This window comes from Corvus moneduloides, chromosome 14, assembly GCF_009650955.1.
Source record: "Corvus moneduloides isolate bCorMon1 chromosome 14, bCorMon1.pri, whole genome shotgun sequence".
NCBI classification, from domain to species: domain Eukaryota; kingdom Metazoa; phylum Chordata; class Aves; order Passeriformes; family Corvidae; genus Corvus; species Corvus moneduloides.
In genome coordinates this window covers 11526622-11548189 of record NC_045489.1, presented here as the reverse complement: position 1 = coordinate 11548189, position 21568 = coordinate 11526622, and the positions used below count along the sequence as shown (strand labels likewise).

The following is a 21568-nucleotide window of genomic DNA, read 5'->3' as shown; positions in this document are numbered from 1 at the left end:
TAATTCCATTTGAATGTATTTGAGAATTCCTTCAAACACAATGCTTTTTATTGCAAGGTATAGTTCCTAAATTTCTGTTAGGACGATGTTTCTACCAATCTCTTCCATTAGGACTCATGTAGAGCACTTTATTTCTCAGAAGTCAAGCTCTATGTTTAATGTTTTCTTTAATAGACTACCCCAATCTCACAGCTTTTTAGTGTCTAATGAAATATAACTGTGTAGTGAAACTGATTAAGTTGAAAATAGCGTTTTTTTGTAATGAGGAAGGAGCATAAAAATGATTTGGGACGAAGATACTGATTAGATTTTAAAGGCAAAATCTGAATAATGAGATCTGCCAAATTGATAAGTGATGTCTCGATGCAATTTTAATGAACACAAGCCCTTTTCTGAGCTAAAGGAATGTTAGATTAATAGTAAGTTATTTTCAGGATTTAAGGATTTTGTTTACCTTGGAGAGTACATTAGTTACAGAGATGACACCTGCATATTTTGTAGACTGGTCTTACCTTTTCCAGCAATTAAATCATGGCCTTCGGAAGCTGAGTGCTAAAACACTTATTAACTTCTGGGAGGTGAGGATTTTGCTCTGAAGCTTCATATTAATATAAGTTGTTGGGGAATATATAGAAAATGAAGGTAATATGATGAAGGAAGGACTCTGAGAATTGTTAAAGAAAAACCTGCAAACAGAAAGAAAAGTAGACTTTCCTGACATAGCACAGGCTGAACAACCAGTCTAAATTGGAAGCTGTTTTCATATTTCTCCTTAAGTTTAGTTCTTGTACTTTTGTGTTCTTTATCAAGCCATGTATATGATTAAACAGTGAGGTTTACCTGAAAGTTGCTCTGTTTGGGGAATTCAGTGTTATCATGACAGCATCCTCCTTCAAGGAGGATGGTAATCCTGCTGCACAGTGTCAGCAAACACAGCTCTGGAGTCATCCTGGAACTCGGTTGCCACAGCAACGTGGTCCCTACTACAAGCAAAGGAAGCAAAACACATGGGAGAAATACTGTGCTACTCCAAGAAATCTCAAGATTTCCAGAACAATAACATTCCAAATTCCAATTGCCCACCTCAGAAATGTTAATCAAGCTGTTTACTGTATATATTGGGAAATCATGAAAGTTAATGTGAAAATAAGACCCCTTTCCTGGTGAACTACCAGAGATATGAATGAAGATTTACTAGCTTAAAGCTAGGAAGTTGAAAACTGAATTGTTTATGCCTCAGTCTGGATAGTTTTCTATCCTATGGACAAAACATTTAAGAATACACTTGACATTTTCTGTATCAGAAGTTACTGAGAATTCCTCCTTTGAGTTACTTGTGGACATAGGGCACATTTTTTTCTCTCACTGCTGTGAACCTACTTCTGTGTCTATAAAAAAGTAGTGCTAGCCAGATTATCCTTCTGTTGTGTTTTGAAAGATATTTTAACCTTGAAAAAACCAAACCTTATTGTGAAAATAAGTATTTCCTATAGAAAATAAATTCTTTTTATAATTTGCAAGAAATTTTCAACTGTTGGGATTTCAGGTTGTTTTGTTTCAATGATTTTTTTTTTCTGGAAAGAAACCTGGCAGTACCAGATAGAGCTGATTTCTGATAAATTAGAGATTTTCTTTTTTAATAAGGCATTATTAAGCTTAAAAACAAAAAAGTGATTGGCCTTTTAAACGCATAGAGACTGTTGCTTTTACATATAAATACAGAGAGACTGGAACTAGGACCTGGGTTTGCTAATGGGGGTCCAGGGCAGGAGCTCTGAGAGTGTCATGTTTGAATGTTACTTTTCAGCTGTAGATCCCTGAACTGCTGCCAGAGTGCTGCAACCATGGTATCAGGTGGCTTCCAATTTGTGTATAGGCCTCTGCTGGGTATGGGATAGCCTTAGTATAATAAAAATTAGTTATTAATAAATACACCTATTTTAAATTTAAAATATGCTATTAATAAATACACTTCGTTTAAAATAGGATATTGACACAAGGGGCATGTTCTTGACAAGTAGGGGACAAACTTTCGTACACTCTGATCCAGGGTGCAAATTATGCAGGAGAAATAGTCATGTTGGTAGAAGGCTTAGGAGAACTTGGAGGCAAACAGCCGCTGTCCTCGATTACTTCTCTAAGAATTTCATCTTCACACAGTCAGCAAGTTTGATCTTTTCCTGTCATAAAACATATTTTACTTTCTGACTGAGAGCAGGTGATGAAATTGACGTATATAATTAAATTTAAGAAAATATAACTGCTACGACTCAGAGAGAATCCATACTTGGCAAATTTATAACATATTTTGAATTAGGTTATCTAATGTAAGTTTCCATCTTCTATTTTTGAGCACAGCTCTTTAAACATAGCATTTCTAATGGTGGATGTAAAGACAGTGTTGGTCATCTTTGTGGTGGAGTTAAGCTCATTGAATTGGGTTTCTTCCCACATGACCCATGAGAATGTTTCATAATAGGTGCAAAACCATTTTCTCTTACCACAAGCAAAAGTATTTCAAATTTTATGTTGAATGACTTCCTAAATGTTCATGTTAAAACTGCCATTCCATTATTTTTTTTTAATGGAGAAGTAAGAGCCAAATCAGCAGTGATTAATTTAATTCCATCATTTTTTTAGGTTGTTTTCAAAACTATAAATAGTCCATATAACTGATTATAGCATAGTAAAGAATATACCACTTCTGAACACCATGGAATATTATAATTTTTTAGATTTGGTGAAAAATTCAAGAATATTTTCAAATTTGATTTGAAAAGAAAAATGGTAAAAACTTGATCAAAACTGTAAAATGCATATAGAGTAGCTGAGTGAGAATAACCCTGGCTATGTGATTAAACAGAAATATGAAATAAATGGAGCACTGGAAGGTCAATTGTAGGGACAAATTACTAGCTCCACCAGCAGTTTCATGTCTTATAGTTTGTTGCTCAGGTTAAAATGATATATATTCTATATATGTCTAAGCTGACCTCTAGGAAATTGCATTGGAAATAGGCCCGAGAAAAATTGATGGGGAGATGGTGGTTAAATAGAGTTGTTTGGTGGTTTGAAACACAAAAAAAAAATTGCAAATAATCTAATGTATCACTTCAGACTTACAGAATTTGACCTACAAAATAAGTTTCAAATTTGTTAATTTGACCTTTTAGATTCTATTGGGGGTTTTTTTGGAAATAGTTTAGGCAATATATTATTCAAGTTCTTAAGATAAGCCTTTCACTTAAAAGTTATCACGTTGTTCTTAAAAAGGTTAAAAAGGAAGAGCCTGGGAGCTACTGGCCAGTCAGCCTCCCCTCAGTCCCTGGGAGGATCAGGGAGCAGATCCCCACAGATGCTCTGTAAGGCACAGGGAGGTGACTGAAGACAACCAGCACGGGTTCACCAAGGGCAAGGCCATTGACCTTCCCTGTGACCTTCCCTGATGGAGTGACCACGTCAGTGGACAAGGGAAGGGCTGTGGATGTCTACCTGCAGTTCTGTGAGGCCTTTGACATGGTCCCCCACAACATCCTTCTCTCTGAAGTGATGTGGATTTGATGGATGGACTGTTTGGTGGGTAAGGAATTGCTTGCATCAGAGGGCAGTGGTCCATTGCTTAATGTTTGTACGGAGATGGGTAATGAGTGGTGTCCCTGAGGGGCCCATACTGGTACCGGGACCCTTTAATGTCTTCATCAGTGCTACAGTCAGTGGGACTGAGCACACCCTCAGCAAGTTTGCAGACAACACCCAGCTGTGTGGGGCAGCTGACACACCTGAAGGACAGGATGCCATCCAGAGGGACCCGACAAGCTCAGGACATGGCCCATAGCAATCCCATTGACAAGAGCAAACACAAGGCGCTGCACCAGGGCTGAGGCTACTCCCAGTGTCAGTCCAGGCTGGGGATGAAGAGATGGAGAGCAGCCCTGCCCAGAAGGATGTGGGGGTGCTGCTGGGTGAGAGGCTGGACATGAACCGGCGACAGGCACTCACAGTGCAGAGAGCCAAATGTGTCCTGGGCTGCATCAGAGCCCCGTGGGCAGCAGGGGAGGGAGGGGATTCTGCCCCTCTGCTCCGCGCTGGTGAGACCCCACCTGCAGCGCTGCATCCAGCTCTGGGGTCCCCAGCACAGGAAGGATGTGAACCTGTTGGTGCAGGTCCAGAGGAAGGTGACAAAAAGTATAAAAGGGCTGGAACACCTTTCTGATGAGGAAAGGCTGAGAGAGTTGGGGCTGCTTAGCCTGGAGGAGAGAAGGCCCTGGGGAAATCTTGTTGTGGTCTTTCATTATTGAAATAGGGCTTATAATAAAGATAGGACGCATATTGTGCAAGGACAATGTAATGATTTTAAACTAAAAGAAGGTAGATTCACACTAGATATTAGGAAGAAATTTTTTACAAAGAGGGTGGTGAGGCCCTGGCACATGTTGCCCAGAGGGGTGGTAGATGCCCCACCCCTGTACCGTTCAAGGCCAGGCTGGATCAGGCCCTGAGTAATGTGAAATAGTTGAAGATGTCCCTGCCCAAGGCAGGGTTGTTGGAATAAATGACCTTTAAAAGTGTCTTCTGACCAAAATCATTCTATGATTTTTGGACCCCTCTGGCCTAGCTTTTTGTAAGAGGTGATGCTGATGGATTTCCTTGGCTGGGGCAAAAGCAATTTTTATTCCATATTTTGTGACCTCTTAGCACCTGTAATGGAAGCAAGACCACAAGAACTACTCAAACAAGAGTCAGGTTTAGGTCACTAAAAGCAAATGTGGTGCAAGAGTCATTCAGTTTTTATTTTCTTTTAATAATCTCTGGTATTGCCTAAAGATTCACCCAAAAGTCTCAGTAGGGAACAGTCTTGATCTGAGACCTGTAGCTTTTTTATATGGCTTTACGAAAGTGTATGCAGGAGCAGTCACACAAATATTATTTCAGTGAATAAATTTTTTTTATTATTCAATAGCAAGAAGACAGGTATCACTTGGTAAAACAGGCAAGCGATACTCTTGTCTTCCTGAGACTGACTGAAATTAAGGAAAGGAAAAGCCAATTCATACACCTGATGTTTTCTAGTTGTTACCAGGAGAACACATGCTACAACTTGACATCTTAGTGAAAGCCTTGATTTTTTTTTTGCCTACCAAATAAGCTCATCTAAGTTATGATGACTGAAATAGACACTTCTCACATTCTGTTTATTGAATTCATTTTCCCTACATTGTCTGTGGATGCTTTCTGGTGTTGATGAACCCATATTCTATTTCTTCACCAACATGGGAAACTGAAATAAAGCATTCAGAATGCTTATCTGGTTGGCTTTTTCCCCTGATCCTTAGTATGATGGTTGTTAGATGAAGTAATGAACGTTCTGTCTACTTGAAATCAGTGCCAGCTTTAAGACAATATTCTTTGCAATGTTTTTCAGCTGTTCTGAATATATTTATTTCTCACAGCATGAAAAATAGAGTATTCTAATACATTTGAAAAAAATAATGCAGCGATGCAAATGGAAACAAAGCTTCATTTTTTTTCCTGTGTAGAAGAAAATTGCAAAGTAGCCTTATTCACAGTTCCCAGGCAAGCATTATGTGTTAATAACTACCTTTATTCATTTTTCAATATCTTGCAGCCTAGTTAATCTGTTGTATAAACACATTAATGCAAGAAAATCCCTTTTCAGACAATATATTGACCTTCAAAATTTGTGTAAACTGATGTTTCCGAAGCCCAATTTCAAATCTAGTAATTAATGGGCACAATCCTTGTTATCCTGAAGCAGAGAAGAGGACTTTGATGTTGCAGCTGGACAGGTGCACATCACATGGAGTTCTAGTAGGTTTAGCCTGGTAGAACACAGAACTGATTATTTTTCTTCTTGGCATTTTCTGAGTGGAAAAAAATAGTTCTGCTATAGAATTTTTCTTTATAGTGTGTCTTGCTTTTATACAGTTTCTCTGTTGTTCCTAAATATTTGCTATATTTCACTGTTCATAAAAGCAAGTAGTTTTAATATGGAGGGCTATCCAGGAGTGGAGGCTACTGCAGAGTCTGGAGGGTCACAAATATCATTAATACTTCGATTAAGCAATACTTTTAAATGTTGAAGTCATTGTATTAGAACACTGACTTGCATTTACTTTAAAATGACTGCTTTGAATACATCTGCTATATTTGGAGCCCTGTTGCAAGTCCAACTTATTTTTCAGATTTGAATAAAATTCTCTTCATCTGTTGTCTTATTTACAGCAGAATAGCCCTGCCACAGTCTTCAGCTGAGCTTGCAGGACGTGGAGAGAGGCTTCACTGAGTCTTCACAAAGGAAAGAATTTTCAAATTAATGATTAGGTGAGTTTAAAAGAAGCAACTGCAGCAAGATTTTGCTATGAATCTTCTGGTCTCAGGTATGGTATCAGACTAAAGTCTGGGAAAAATGTAGGCAGAAAACAACAGTAAATTATTAGAGCTAAGAATTTAATCAATAGTGTGTTCCTTGTAGACTGGTTTGTACAGAACTCACATTTTTAAAAGTAACTTCTGAATAAAATTTTATATGCAGATTATGTGTATGCATACAAGTCATTGTGAGCAAAGACAACCTACTCAAAATATGTTGTGAGAAAACTGGTTTGGTCTCATAGGTCAGCAAGTAAGTTTTTCTACACCAAAGGAATGACTTCTTTCAGAGCCAAATTTATAATACCAGCAAAATGATTAACTAAAGATTCACTTTCTGGGTGTATTTTAGCAATGCTGTAGAGTTCCTCTTAACTGACTTCTGATCTAGAAATGTATTAAAAATTAAGCTGAGCAGCGTGAAGACAAACTGATAATTAGATTCAGGAGTTTAGCTGAACATTCAAAGAAGCATTTCTTTGCTTATAGTGTTTGGAAGTAATCTCAGTATTCATTGCTAATAGAGTACAAATATTTAGGGTTTATTCTAAATTCCAAATAGGAAAGGTGCCACAGAAGGATTGGTTTTCGAGTCAGTGTAATTTCCACAGCTGACCTTTGTCCCAGGCATTTTAGTAATATCATATGAATGTCTAGGCACTGCCCATTGCTCCTTGGGAGAGAATTCTCCACAAGTTAGATGCTCTTCTTTCTGTCTGTACACCTCAGCAATCTATTTTGGACTGGGACAGCCCTCTGTCATGAGAATAATAGTTTGTGCTGGACGAATGGACTGATGTTTCTGTTTTACAAGAAAAAATAAACATACTGAAAACATATACATTACTTTCCCTGGAAAGGTCATCAGTGCCACAGAATGCAGCTGGAAATCTCAGTAAATTGACTTAATGGTGCAGACAAAATTTTAGATTGTTTCCCAGTTCCAAGAGTTTACCCTTGGATAAAACAAGTATTTGCAGTAATTTTCATATATCGGGGTGGGGGGGGAGGGAGGTGTTTGAGTTTTAGTTAATTTTGGTTTAGAACAGACAAAATTTTACTGGGAAAAAAAGACATAGCAAAATAAAAAAAGACATAATGAAATGAAACTAGTGCTGCAGAAAAGTGGGCTCTAGATTTAATTTTAGAAGTGAAGGAATTTGATTCAGGAGAGAATTGAGTATGACCATAATTCCTGTCAATTCTGTAACTTCTTCAAGAGTGAGTATACGGTTGCAATAACAGACCTCAAATTACAGGGAGTACTTCAGTCAATAAAAAAAGTCAGATTATGGTGAAATTGCAGACAATTATGCTCCATATTGACTTCAGTTTAATTTGTTTTCACTGCACAGTTCATCTTTCCCTCCTTTAGCTTCTTTTTCTACACTCTCTTTGCTTAATGTGTGTTTACAAGGGTGGATTTTGGGTTAATAGAGTGACAGAAATAAAAGGACATCTCATTCACTGGCTAACTGGTAGTGCCTGAAGCCATATCTAATTTTACATAACTTATATGAAGCTCTGGCTGCCTTGTCCCTTACCATTGAAACCAAAGCCGTGCTGTACCTCTGGTTTGATTTAGATGTTGCTTTTTCCTGTTTGAAGTGTGCATTAATGATGGTAGATGCGTGAGCACTGCACACGTCCAGCGAGTGGGGCATCAGCAACAAAAAGAAAAATAAATTGTCATTGCTTCAGAACCAATTCTAGATAAATGCTACTTGACTACTTAATTTTCCGTGTCCTCTTAATCAGTAATGTTGGCAAATATTAGCTAATTTTTATTCTTCTTTTCCTGTATTGCTTCTTTTCACTTAACAAGAAGATGACTTTTCAAGGTAAAATTAATTTTCTTAGCCTTGGTGCCCAAAGTATCAAAAAAAGGAGGTTCTGAGAAAGACGACAGCCTAACACTGCTGATGGAGATGCTTTGTCCTATCTTCTGGCAGCCTGTGATGTGTCAGACCTATCAGGATGTTCATGACTTTCTCAATGAAATTGTTCACAGTAGCGGAAAGGCAGACAAGTGTGTGCGTGCATCAGTTTCAGAGAATTTTTCAGAGAATTCAGTACAGAATTCACAAGGTGTAAAAGACTAACTCAGCTGCTTTGGTGCTGACTACACAATGTAGAAACTATTCTGTTGTCTTGGCAAGCACCAGTTTAACTGTGGCCTTTTCTGTTCTCCTTTCCTTGCCAAATGTTCATTTTTTGTTGAGTTACATGCTCACGTGCTAAGCTCCATCAGGCAAAGACTGATTTTATTTAGAGAAAAGATTGTGTGTTTGCATAGAACATGTCAACAGGAAAGCTGAATTCTAAAGAGCAATAAAGGCCTCACAGTTGTCACCGTGAAGATCAAGGGCAAGCATAAATATAGGTCCTGGAACACACCCTGATAGAAAAGGAGGAAAGACTTGAAATAACAGAAGGTGGCACTGAATACTGGGGTGATAAATATGACAGCTGCTATGCTCCTAAGGCCAGGATGAAAACATGTATAAAATCTGTATGATTCAATGGAGAAGTGTATATACGGATAGGTTTATCAAACAATATTTTTATATGCAATGCTATTTAAATAATTTGCTTTGCAGTAAAACCAGTAGAAGTAAAGAAGTTGGACCCTGTTTTATAAAATTTCATATATTTAGTAACTTAGGTTCAAGCATCCTGTCCCATTACCTTCCTCATAAATGGTATCTAGACTTTTCATTTATGAGCATATTGGAAATAGTACAGACAAAAGGATCAATCACAGTGTTGTTTTGCTATGATCAATAGAAGACCTCTGTGACAGTAAGCTGGGAAATGGCTTTCGGAACAGCTTATTTGTCTAAAGAGTAAAATGCTTCCATGGCTGTGCTAACTGTAGAGAATATAATTCAACCCTTCTTTTCCCTATAAGGAGCAGACTGCTGCAGCCCTCTGATCTGACCCTCGGCTGTTGACTTCCCCGTGAGAGTCCCGTGAGCGCACCACGCTTCGACAGAACGCACACAATGTGCAGCTATCCATTTCCAGGACAGGCACTGTCTCTGGTTCATTTAGTGAATAGCATTATTGAGATCCCAGTTCTGACTAAGCCCTTTGACTGTAGCTCTTCTGTCTGTTTATTATAAGCAGTGAATGCTAAAGTAACAACATGATAAAACAATCAGAAGCCTCCCCAAATAGGTAAATAGATAATTCTACCAATATATTTTAAATCTGCTAAAAGAAATAGAACCAGCTATTTTAGTGTTACTTTGGGGTCTACATTAGACCCACTAGTTATGTTTTGAGGGGTGCCTACACAAACTATGTCTTTATGTGTGTGTACACATACACTGATATTAATATGAGGAAAAACGTGTCAGGTTTGGAAAATACCACCTTACACTTCAGGCCAATTTATGGAACATCTGATTTATCAACAGATGCAATTTTAACAGTAGGTTTATACCATAGTATTCAAGAGACTGTCAAATTTGGGAAATTGCAGAATAATAATAATTACTATAATTATAACAACAGGGATATTTCAAAAAAAGGTCTTTTTTTTTTTTTCCTAAGAAACAGCTGCACCTGGAGCTTTACTTACCAAATAAAAATTTCTCTCTTTATTTTCAAACAGTTTTCAATTTTCTGTAGCATTGTGTATTTTTAATTAACTCCCTGAATTGTGATTATTTTTCCTGAAGTTCAAGCAGTGAAGGTCCAATATAATCATAACGATGACTTTGCTCACTCAAGAGCTGTTTATAAGGTACAAGTAATCTTTTTTTTTATCTAGTAAAGCAACGCTCATTGACTAACAGATGCCTTAAGCTAGAAGTTCTTCATGCCTTCTTGCATTTTTAGTGAGTGCTTTTGTTATTAGGAAGAAAATAACAAGATTAGGGCCATGTTAAATTGTTACAACAAGGCCTGAAAAACAGTCCTTAAAACCAAAATTCTATTGTACACCTCTTCCAAATCCCAATTTAATTTGACATTTTTCTTCAGGAGGAAATTGCCATTTGCCAAACACCTGAGTTATGAAGCATAAGAACTCTCACATCGTCTTCAGCACTTTGGGAATTTTGCCTTTCAGTGCATTTGTTTTCTTAGCAAAATTATGCTTTAGGAGAAGTTATATTATAGATACATCTAATGACAACTTTGTAAAGAACAAGTTCATTAATTTCAAACACACAGAATAGATTTTTAAATTAGGTAGCACACAGGACAGACACACAAATTTAAATTAGGACTTACACAGACCAGTCCAGACATTATTTTTCCTGGCAATTTGTGAATGATGGACTTTATTGTACCAGTTCTTTAGAATTATGTCTCCCAGAAGTTGAGTAAAAAATATTCTAAAAAATATTGCTCACATTTTCTTCTTTTACTTTAAGTGTTCTGTAAAAATGCTATCACTGAGCAATTGCTCTAGAACTCCTTCACTGTTCACTTACTGAGGGAAGTAGGACTTTAATATAAAGTTGATCAAGTCAGTAACTTGTACTAAATAAGCAACATGGCTTTATTCCATGTATGGAGTGGAATATGTTCCAGATAACACCAGGAGAAGCTACTATTCAGTGATTTCATACAACATACGTAGGCGTCGATTAGAGATACGCTTTCTTTAACACTATCATATTATGACAACTTAATTTCCTGCTGAGTATGAATAATTTTACTGTGAAATAATTTATCACCAATATTAATTCAGATGTTCTCAAATCAGTTGGCTATATTATTTAAATCCTACAGTTTTTTACTTTTTTTAAGTCAAAGTACTCTCATTAATATCATATTCTTTTAGAATAAGTGCCATGTTCCCCACTTTTAGAAATAAAACAGTTCACAGTCAAAATGAATCTTTATTGCCAATTTTACTACGAAATTTTAAAAAAGACAATCATTCTGTCAGTAACTGTGTAGTCAAGAGGCAGAAGATCATGAAGTGGATCTAAAGCTTCCATTTCCTTAAAAATAATTCTCTGACCCCAATCTAGAATCCAGAGCTAAAAAAACCCCCCCAAAAATCAAACTTTTTCATGTATAATTTTGACTGTATCATACTATAATACTCACTGCATTGAGACTTTCAGCCCTAATTGTCCTTAAGGAGCATTGTGAAGTTTAATTATTTTTGTTTTGGAAAATAATTTAAATACAACAGTGATGAGCACTCTAGAAAAACACACAGCAAAATTAATTATGACATCTACAGCTCACAATTTGAATTTTGTAGAGTAAATATCAGAGTGTGCATCTACTCATTATCCTGCTTGTGCCTGTGTTTGTTAAACCACAGAGCTTCATCCATAAATAAATGAGGGCAGTGTTAATGCCAGTAAAGGAATGCTAATTCTGTCCCCTCTAATCTTTTACCTGCACTTAGCTTTTTGTTTCAGGGAAAAACGCAAATTAATGCCAATGAAGGCAACCCAGCGCCAGAAAGGTAAAGTACATTCCTGAACCAATTATCATGAGGATTTGAATGTAAAATTTAAGCTCCTGTTAGCAATGCCATAAATTCTTCTTGCACTGCAAAATTCTGACATAACCATCTGTTTTCAAATTGTTTGGAGTCCTCATCTAATGTTAAATGAGTTGATATGAGAGCAGTATCCATTTCCTTCCTTACCTGTATTTGTAACTCCAGAACAGTTATCTCACTGCCATGTATTTCTAACCTGTTGATCTTCTGATTGCATGATGGTTTTGGCTGCATTTTGAGCTTTGTACAAGAAGACATTCTCAGGAGGAGGAATGTTAATGGACTTAGCTGGAGCTCCTTCAAGCAGCTGCTCACTTTGATCTTTAAAGTGAATCATCACAGCTCAGAGACGATCAGTGAACAAGGCTTAGAGAGGTTTGACTGATCTAAGCACAGCCTGCATGGTAATGAGCTCCTTGTTGGGATTACCTGGAACTTTGTGCTGCTTACAAAGTTAAGAAAGCATTTTGGCATCTCAGGTGTTTGTGTTAGCTCCCAAAGTTATTTTTTTTCTTTTGCTATTGTTTTGCTATTGCTTTGAAGATTCCAGTCTTTAAACATTACAATTTCATTGCCTATTACCCTACTGTTCCTATAGGCTTGTTGCATTGGGGTGTGCATTGCATAGCCAGAGGCCTTTGGGTGATAAACATTTGAATTTCAGCTTATTTCTCATTATATATTCCATTACTTTTATGTTATCCCTAACATGACTTTGATGCAAAATTTGTGATGTTTTTGTTTAGGACTTTTAGTATACCAGTTATTGAATATACTGTTGTAAAATCAGTGGAGGGAAGTTAGAAATGTTACTACAAACAATTGAATAGCCATTGCCTGGAGCCTAAAATCAAGAATCTAAATGTTCAATGATATGATGAACAGAATGAATTATAATTCATAGACTGTGGAGGGGAGATTTTTTCCTATTCTGAACTAGGCTGAATGTTTTTGGCCCCTTTAAAAAAATACCATTAAACCAAAGTTGAAGGATGTTATCAGCACTTTTTAGCAAACCATAGCATTTAAATGCCACAGATGATTTTTTTTTTTTTTAAATATTTTAGTTTACTAATCATGCAATGGGAGATGAGGAGAAATATATAACTCAGTATTTACTGAGTTACATTCACCCATTGCTCAAAATGTTCAGCTTCAGTTATTATTTTTGGATCCTCACAGCCAACAGTTGCTTACGCCGTGAAGTCATCTTAGCTGATCAGCACACAGATGGATGACCAAAGTTGTCCTGCATTTCTGTTTATCATAGCATAACCCTTTTCAGTAAAGAGAACAGGCTGTTTAAGAATACAGTTGGATAGATCATCAAATTCTCAACATTAGGATAAGCAAACCTAAATCCATTAAGTGCAATTATGTGATTTTGTCTTGAATTAAAAGCAAAACAAAAACAAACAAACAAACAAAACCCCATCAAAACAAAAAACCCCCCAAAAAAGAAAACCCAAAACCCCCAACAACCCAACCCCCCCACTCTGTTAACTGTTTTACAGATTTTAGTTCTAGGTCATGGATAGCAGTTCAAAACAGGACTGCAAAAACCAAAATGCATTTGGCAGAATTTTAAAGATCTTTTACAGAACATTGAGCTCAATCTTCAAACACACTTTTATTTTGTGAGACTGTAGCCTTTGTTTTCTCTTCCTAGAACTGGAAGACACATAAATGTTTTGACTGCAGTTCATGAAGAAAGAAAAAACCCACAGCATTTTTGTAAACAGGAACTGCAAATTTGCTAGGAATTATTATTAAAAACTCTTGAATTCATTGTAGTTAGTAGCATAGGTGAACTGAGATGCAGTTTTCCTATTTTTCTTCTATTTTTTTACAACACATTTCAGGCTTTTATGACATGTTTCTTGCAGTTCAAACTAGCTGTAAGACTGGAGGATAAATCATTTTGAATGCAGGAAAAAACCCCACCTTTTATTATAATGTATGGAATAAAATCTCTGTTCTAACTCTCACTGAAGTTTTCCTGTCTGTCCCAGGAGACTATTGCTCAATTTACAGAACAGTGAACCAGCATTTGAGGCTGGGCTTATGTACAGCTTTCTCTGCCATTTATTCCTGCTCTGCAGAACAGATTATTAATCTTCCTTTCCCTTATAAAGGACTTTTGAACCTACTGATAACTGTGAAATTATTAATATGCATATTATTACTTCCTTCTCATTTGAAATTCTTTTTGTCACCAGAATGGAAATCTGTTCTCTAAAATGAACATGCTTGTTTCTAGAAATGTCTTTTAAAACTGAGAGCTAAGGAAAATTGCTGAAGATAGACAGAGTGCCTGGTTAGCATTTGCACACTCTGAATTAGTCCTGCTGAGAGAGGATTTTGAAATTGTTATTCTTGGGATTTTGCCACTGCAATGCTTTATGGAACATGGTGGCATTCTGGCTAGTGGCATCCTCTCTGTGGAGCCCAAGGAAATATTCACAACAGGTGAATAAGGCCCCGTCTGCTTCGGCATCCCAGCTCAGACATGGGTAACAATGAATGCACATGAGAAGATGACGCCTGTGGTAATTCTGATGGATGATTTCATGGCTTCTGAGGAAAAAGGACTACTTGAGTCCAGGATAGGCTTTTTGGTTTTAAGAGCCTGTAAGATTTTTATTTTATTAATGCTTTCCAAAGTTTGTGAATTCATGCTGGTTTATAGCATTCGTTATATATCTCATGTCAGGGAGTTCCACAGTCCATCTTTGCATTAAGTGAAGAGCTGCCTACCTGATTTTGATTTGAAACTCCACCTGTGAATTTGTATTTGAGGGTTTCTTGTTATTGCAATGGAAGAGACAGCTAACCGATTTTTCTTTCACCTTTTTCATGCCTGTCATGGTTTTTAGTTGGCTCTTGTTTGATGTTTTTCTAGTTTGGGAGTGCTAGTCTGTGTATCTTCTTTCTGTGGAAGTAACTTGGTTATCTTTAATAATTTTTGTCAAAGTCTATTTCAAATTCTACTAAAATGCTTTTTCTCAGATGAAAAGACCAGCATTCCACGTAACAATCACGATGTGGACACAATGCAAACTTTACCCAGTAGTATTACATTTTCTGAGGTTTTCCTATGATTATAATTCCGAAGCTACTGAACTGATATGTTCATAAGGCTATGATTTTAACCTAAGATCTCTGTTGTCTCTGGCAGCAGCTGTCTCAGAATCAATTCCTGGGTACATAAAGTGAAAACTGTTTGGGGTTTTTTTGTTTGTTTTTTTTTTGCCAAGTTCATTACTTTATATCTGTTTGGTTTGAATGTCATCTGCCATTTTATCGTCAATCACTCAGTGCCACAGAGTCTTTCTGCTACTTTTTTTTTCAGTCCACTATTTGTTTTCCTCCACTGAAAAACCTGTCTTCAGTAGCAAACTCAATCTCCTTTCCGTTCTCTTTTCCTGATCATTCCTGAATGTGTTGAGCAGCTGAAGCCTTAGCAAAGATCCCTGTGGGATTGCACTTGTACCTTCCCTTCTCTGAGAAAATGGACTATTTACTGCAGCTTTTTCTTTCTGATCTTTTAGTTAGTTATCCCTGTGAGGACCTTCCCTCTTACATTATGTCAGCTTAATTTAAGACCCTTTAGTGATTGGACCTAGTTGAACACTTCATGGAAATCAGAGCTGGCTGTGTTAACCATCTCTCCCCTGTACTCATGTTTATTTAGTTTATTTTCAGTGATTTTTCTCAGAAAATTCTGGGGGATTGTGGTGTGAGAATATTAAGAAGAAAAAGAAGTCATGTGGATTCTATTTGAAGATCATTGATTGATAAAGTGGGCAGACCAACAGCCTATTTAAGTGCAAGTTTGCTTAGTTTCTCTTGAAAAAAAAGTTATTTACATTCTCTACAAGAAAGCTATTTTTATTCAGGAGACATGCTACCTGTGCTTGATATTGTTTAAGTAAGCACCTTCTGAAAATAGACTATTTATAGGACTTGCTGGGGATAATGAGAAATGGTAGATGAGAGTCTTTTGTGAATTCAGCCACATTTGACTCTTGTAACACCTCAGTACTGATCATACCACCTTGGTATTCAGCCAAATGATGTCAATTCACACTGTTTGGAAGCAGAAAAAAATGTACATTTTGGGTCTTGGCACATAAACTGTTTGTAGCCACAAGCCAAAGAAAAAATTGACCAGTACTATTTGCGGTACAGATCAAATCCTAATACTTTGAAGATCGGGGGATTAAGAGTGGTGTGACACTTGCCATTTCAAAGTACAAAGAAAATGGTATCTGCAATCTTTTAAAAGTGTTCTTAAGACAAAGTTGGTGTGTGTAGAGCAACAGAATTTGCCACTACATTTTCTGATAACTTGTAAAGTAGTAGAAGTTGCTGAACCTCACTCTCTAGTGTTTGAAATATCTGTCATGAGTAAGTCCCATCTTCTGAAACTCTGAGTCATTATGCCTTGGAAAACAGAGGGGACTTTTTGATAAGACACCTAACAAACATAAGATCCTTCTTATATTTATTTTAAGGATAAAGGACCAAAAGCCTGGTATTTTGAAAAAAAAAAAAAATGCAGTCTGCTGCTGCATGTGTACAGAGAATAATCTGTGTTGGTAATTTGGTAAGGCTCACAAAGAAATACAGCAGCTCTGGCTGTGCTGTGTTTGTGTAACTCTTTTAACAAGTGATAACACAGATGAGCATCGTTGCTGAAATGCGAATTTTTTGAGCTTACGTGAAATTTACTGTTTTGCTCAGGGTTCCTTCTACCTTCTTTTAACACTGGTTTATTGAATCAAATGTAATGCCACCTTTCAGCTTTGATCATGATAAGTTTTATCCTACAATTCCTCAAACTTTCAAAAATAGCTTGTGTTTTCTACAGAGAATGGAAGAGTAATAAAAACAAGCCCGTGCTACTATCTAATCTAGACATCTCTATCATAAGCATTAGGACTTTAGCAAAAGTAAACCCTAAAATAATTCTTTTTTCATTGTGTAAAGAAACAAAAGTGCTTCTAAAAAAACTGTGAAATTATTGTATTCACCACGTAAAATTTTCATAATCTAAAGAATTCTAAAAACTTAGTAAACAAAGCATAGTGTACTCTGAGATTTCTGCTTCAATTACATTTGTGTCTTTCATAATGGATTATTATTAGAAGAAAAAGATTTGAATTCAGGAGAAAGTAAATATTTTATATACAAATGTATGTGCAAAGTTTATTTCTAATCATCTTTAGCATTACAGAAAAAGCCAACTCTAATTCTTCTCAAGGGGTAGTGATGCCTTTTCATGGTCTTAAAATCAAGTATCAAACATGGTTAGAAGGGAAAAAGGGGTTTTACCTCAGATTTATTTTAACGATCCTTTGGTGCACACGTCCAGGTGGAATGCACCAAAATGCAACCTGCAATGCACACTCACAGTAGGTTGAGTAAAACATTATAGGTCCTACTAATTAGCATATCTATCAAAAATGCCCCAATGAGAGGCTTGAATGAACCCCCCTCCCCAAGGAACCTTCCCCTGGATGGTTCTATCTTGGTTTACAGAATGTGTTCTGGAGAGGACCTTGGGGTCTGGGGCACACTGATCCCTAACTACGAGGCTTCTAAAACGTTAGTCTCCTAACTTAACAAAATAAGTCTAAGAATGTAGGCTAAAAACCACTAAGAATACAAAAAGCTATAAAAAGGTATATAAAAGGGGTATAAAAGAAAAGATAAAAAAATCATCATGGCATCAGTAGCATAGAAAACAGAAGTAATTTAGAAAACTTGACCTCTCAGTCCTTATTCTGGGGGACAAAAGAGGTTAAACACAGGGCTTATTCCTCCTGTGAAAACCATAAACTAGGGTGTTTAAGTTGTGCTTATGTCTATTTGAGTAATCAGAAAAAATTTCCAAGTGCAATTACAGAACAAAAGATCTTGAACTGGAACTTAATATTGGTTTGGCAAGCTTGAGACCTCCTACTTGCTGAATTGATCTTAATTTATCTATAAATTGATTTTTCTCTCCTGTTTTTGCTGTTTTGATATGTTCAAATATTATACTGCTTTTTTTCATTATTAATGCTAAGTCTGAAAGAGGAGCAATGAATTGTCTGAATCAGGATGCCCTTAAAAGGTATGGAATTATAAAGTAAAGGAGATAATTGCTGAGGACCAACTGCGGCAGCAACGTGTGAGAACAAAAACTATCACATTAGGAAATCTTCTCCTGAAAGCAGAGTTTTGTTTGGCTCTCCCTAAACCAGCTGCCACTCGCTCTGCCAGGCACCACTGGGGTTCAGCACGTGCCGATCACTTGAGCCTTTCACAGTGCTCACAGGCAGCTCATCACCCACATCCTTGGCATGAATGATGCTCCTTGCAGCTTGGGCAACGCTGTCCATGTTATTAATTGTTGTCTTCCCTGATGGGGGAGACGTTCAGATTTTTGCCAGGAGAAAAAAGGAGGAGAATGGGACTTCATGCTTCTCAGTCTCCAGACAGGTGTTTATTAATTCTTATCTAAGGAGTACAAGCCACTGGCATGGCTTAGACATAGCACAGAGCAGAGAATGCAGCAAGAAGACAACTTATTAAGATTTCACAGCCTTTTTAAAGGTAAATTACCCAATGAAAGCTTAAAATACAAGATATTTTCACTTTTTTACCAGTGTCCAACAAGTTCCTAAATCACATAGACAGGAACTGCAGAATTCTGTATCCAATCATCCTACTGTATCCAATCAAACTACTTCTACTGCAGAATATGGAGTAGTAGTAGAAGAAGAAGGAGGTTTGGAGAACAACAAAAATCCTCCATTTTGATGTTTTTTGCTTTTATCTATTTTCTATGCAAGTAGACCTAAAAACTCTAAATTTTTCACCCTTTGATAATCTCACATAGTATTCTATCACCAAATTCACACCATTGTAGATTCAAATTCTTCCCAGAGGCTAGGCAAATTTTCCTATGGACAAAGGCCAGAAACAGTACTGTCCAGGGGGGTAAAACCCTTCAAAACAGGCAGAGAAATATTCTCTGCATTCTGGGTTCCCACACTTGGGCATGTCCAATCAAGTTGTAACAGCACTGTTTGGACTGTGCTGTGGAAGTGTCCTCTGTGTAGGATGTCTCTGAATGTCTGTAAAGAACTCACAGTGGCAGAACAAGAGTGATAATGAGTACAAATAACAGACCAATACCGTGTCTGGCTCTTTGGCTGGTATTAAATGGGGTTTTTGTATCCCTAAGAGTGCTGAAAGCACTGAGACAATTTGTACCCACTAATAACCCCAGTCCTACAGTTGTAGATTCTGGGCCAGTACAGGGGGAGTGGGCCACAGAAAGCAGCCAGGCTTCTCTGCTCCTGTGACAGCTTCACCCCTTGAACCTGTCAGAGACAACATTACAGCCACAAGGACAAGTGCTCTGACTCAGGGTGGGTTTTCTTTAATTATTATGCAGGGTGGGAGCACTGTTACAGCACATATCTGTTTGTAAGAGTCTTTTTAAGATTCTGCTCTCATTATTATACTTCCCTCCAAATGAGAACTGATGCTTGGAAGCCTAATAAACTAGAACAGTTAGAAAAATAAAGTACCATTGCCAAGCATATCAGGCTGAATACTGATTAACTCCATTTAGATCAGAGATGCTGCTCACATGTACGTTGGTGTGATGTAAAATAGAATTTAAAGAATGGGAGAAATGAATAGTAAGAGTGATAGTCACCAAAAGAGAGAATGGAGTGACACTTTCAGCATAGATATTTTTAGCCTTCAAATTCAGGGATGTGTCTCTCTGCCAAGAGAGCATATCTGATACATGAATGTTGAGTCTTTCTCAGTATCAGATAAACTGCATTGCATGTGTGCAGCAGAGCCATCATTGCCAATAGTACTTTGAATCCTGGCTGATTTGGGTGCTTCTGCTCCCTTATTTCAGGCAGTGGTTTTCATTCATATAAAGGATTGTATTGAGAAGAACAAATATATATTTTTTCTTCGTCCAATCCCAGTGACATGTAGGGTTAATAAAACCTTTGTATGCAGGAAGATTCACCAGTATTGTAAAAAGCTGATGTATGCATTTGGATGAGGCTGATCATTTACTTAGTGTATGTTACTGCAGCCTTGATTAGAGTGGTAAAATGCTACTTACCCAGTTTAGTATCTGTCATGTAGGAACTCCTCTTCAAACATGGCTGCAGAGACTGGGTCTCCTTCGTGCAGCCATAAAGTTCTGGAAAATATGTAGAGCAAGAAGAGAGAATTACCTCACCGGGCATTAAAGACCTTGCAACAATAAAACCAGCCATAATCACTAATTTTTCTTTCATGAAAGCTCTTATAGGAATAGCATTTTCTAGATATTTCCCAATGTAAGAGATATTAATTATTCATAAATTAATTATTAAGAAATGCTTTTAAATTATAACTCTCAGCAATCTACATTGAAGACTGTACTTGATAGTGCAGTGAATACCTATGAAATGCAGAATAATCTTTTACAAAACTGTGAGATTTGTTCTTTTTTAAAATGTAAATACTTTGGAATGCAATTATAAGATGAGACATGGCTAAATGTAATTGGGAAACAATTTAATAAATAAAGTTGAAATTGCAAGAAAGTTTGTTAAGAATAAAAAGCAAAAGCACTTTGTGAATAATTTTAATGAAACTGCACATTTATATTTGAGATATTTTTACTTTCACTGTTTCTACCAGTGTGCTGGATATTTAAATCATCAAAAAGGAAGCTGGAAATGCTTACCTCTTTCACAAAAAGTAATGCAGTTACCTGTTTAAACCTGAAGGAAGATAAATTAAAAATATTCAAAAGTCAAGCCTATACAGCACGTTGAACATCTTATATGAAGGGGATGGGGGAAAAAAGAGAAAAATAAAAGTTGTGTAGGTGCTTTGAATCATTGTTTAATCTTCTCTACTGTATGTTTAGGAGTTAACAAATGCTTTGCTTCTAGAACGATTTTATTTTCCCCTCCTAATTAATAATCTTGGTTTTTGAATTCTGCCTTTCTTCAGCAGTAGAGAATAATGAGGATCCAATGAGGATGTTAGAGTTTTCCTTTAGAAAACTCTTCACAGCTTATGGAGCACATGTGGGTTTTTTAACAGTGGAAAGGATCAGAGAAATTGGATTTGAGGTGTTTAATTAAGTCTGTTCGCAGACAAATGGTCTTGATGAGTGACAGGTTGGCATGGTTAAGTCCACCAGGAAAAACAGCAATTAGAATGAACCTGTGGACTCTGCATCCCAATCTTTTCAAGGTCAAGCCACAGAACTAATTTAGAAAAGAACTAACATGATGTTGACAGAGAATCAATGATGAAAGGCCCCATAGGATATTTCCCTAATGCAAAGTTGCTTTAACTCCACCCCCAACTCAAGATTTGTTCACAATTTATTCAGTTTTTGTAGAGTTTTATGAATGTAAATATATATATTATGAGTTTTTTACCCTTCCCCCCTTTCATAAAAATGTTGAAAATAAAATTAGCCATGGATTTTAAAACTGTTTAGTGAAATCAGTCAATTTTATATAAGCTAAATATTTTAAAGAAATCTGAGTTCCATTTGAGTTGATGACAAATACTTTCTCTGACAACATTTAGGATAGAAACAAGATAATATAAGGCAGTGTAACTTAAATGCTCATGTCTTTAGAACTAAGGCAAACATTTTCATTTGAA

General features: G+C 36.7%; 1 protein-coding gene across 2 annotated transcripts in view; it reads left to right on the top strand.

Annotated features, from left to right (window-relative positions):
- The window catches only part of TENM1 (teneurin transmembrane protein 1), an 829655-nt gene that overhangs the window by 120397 nt on the left and 687690 nt on the right, over nucleotides 1-21568 (top strand). For both annotated transcript variants that reach the window (XM_032123523.1, XM_032123524.1), the window contains exon 2: nucleotides 6244-6342. The gene's annotated coding sequence lies outside the window, so the exon portion shown is untranslated. The remainder of the gene's footprint in view (nucleotides 1-6243; nucleotides 6343-21568) is intronic.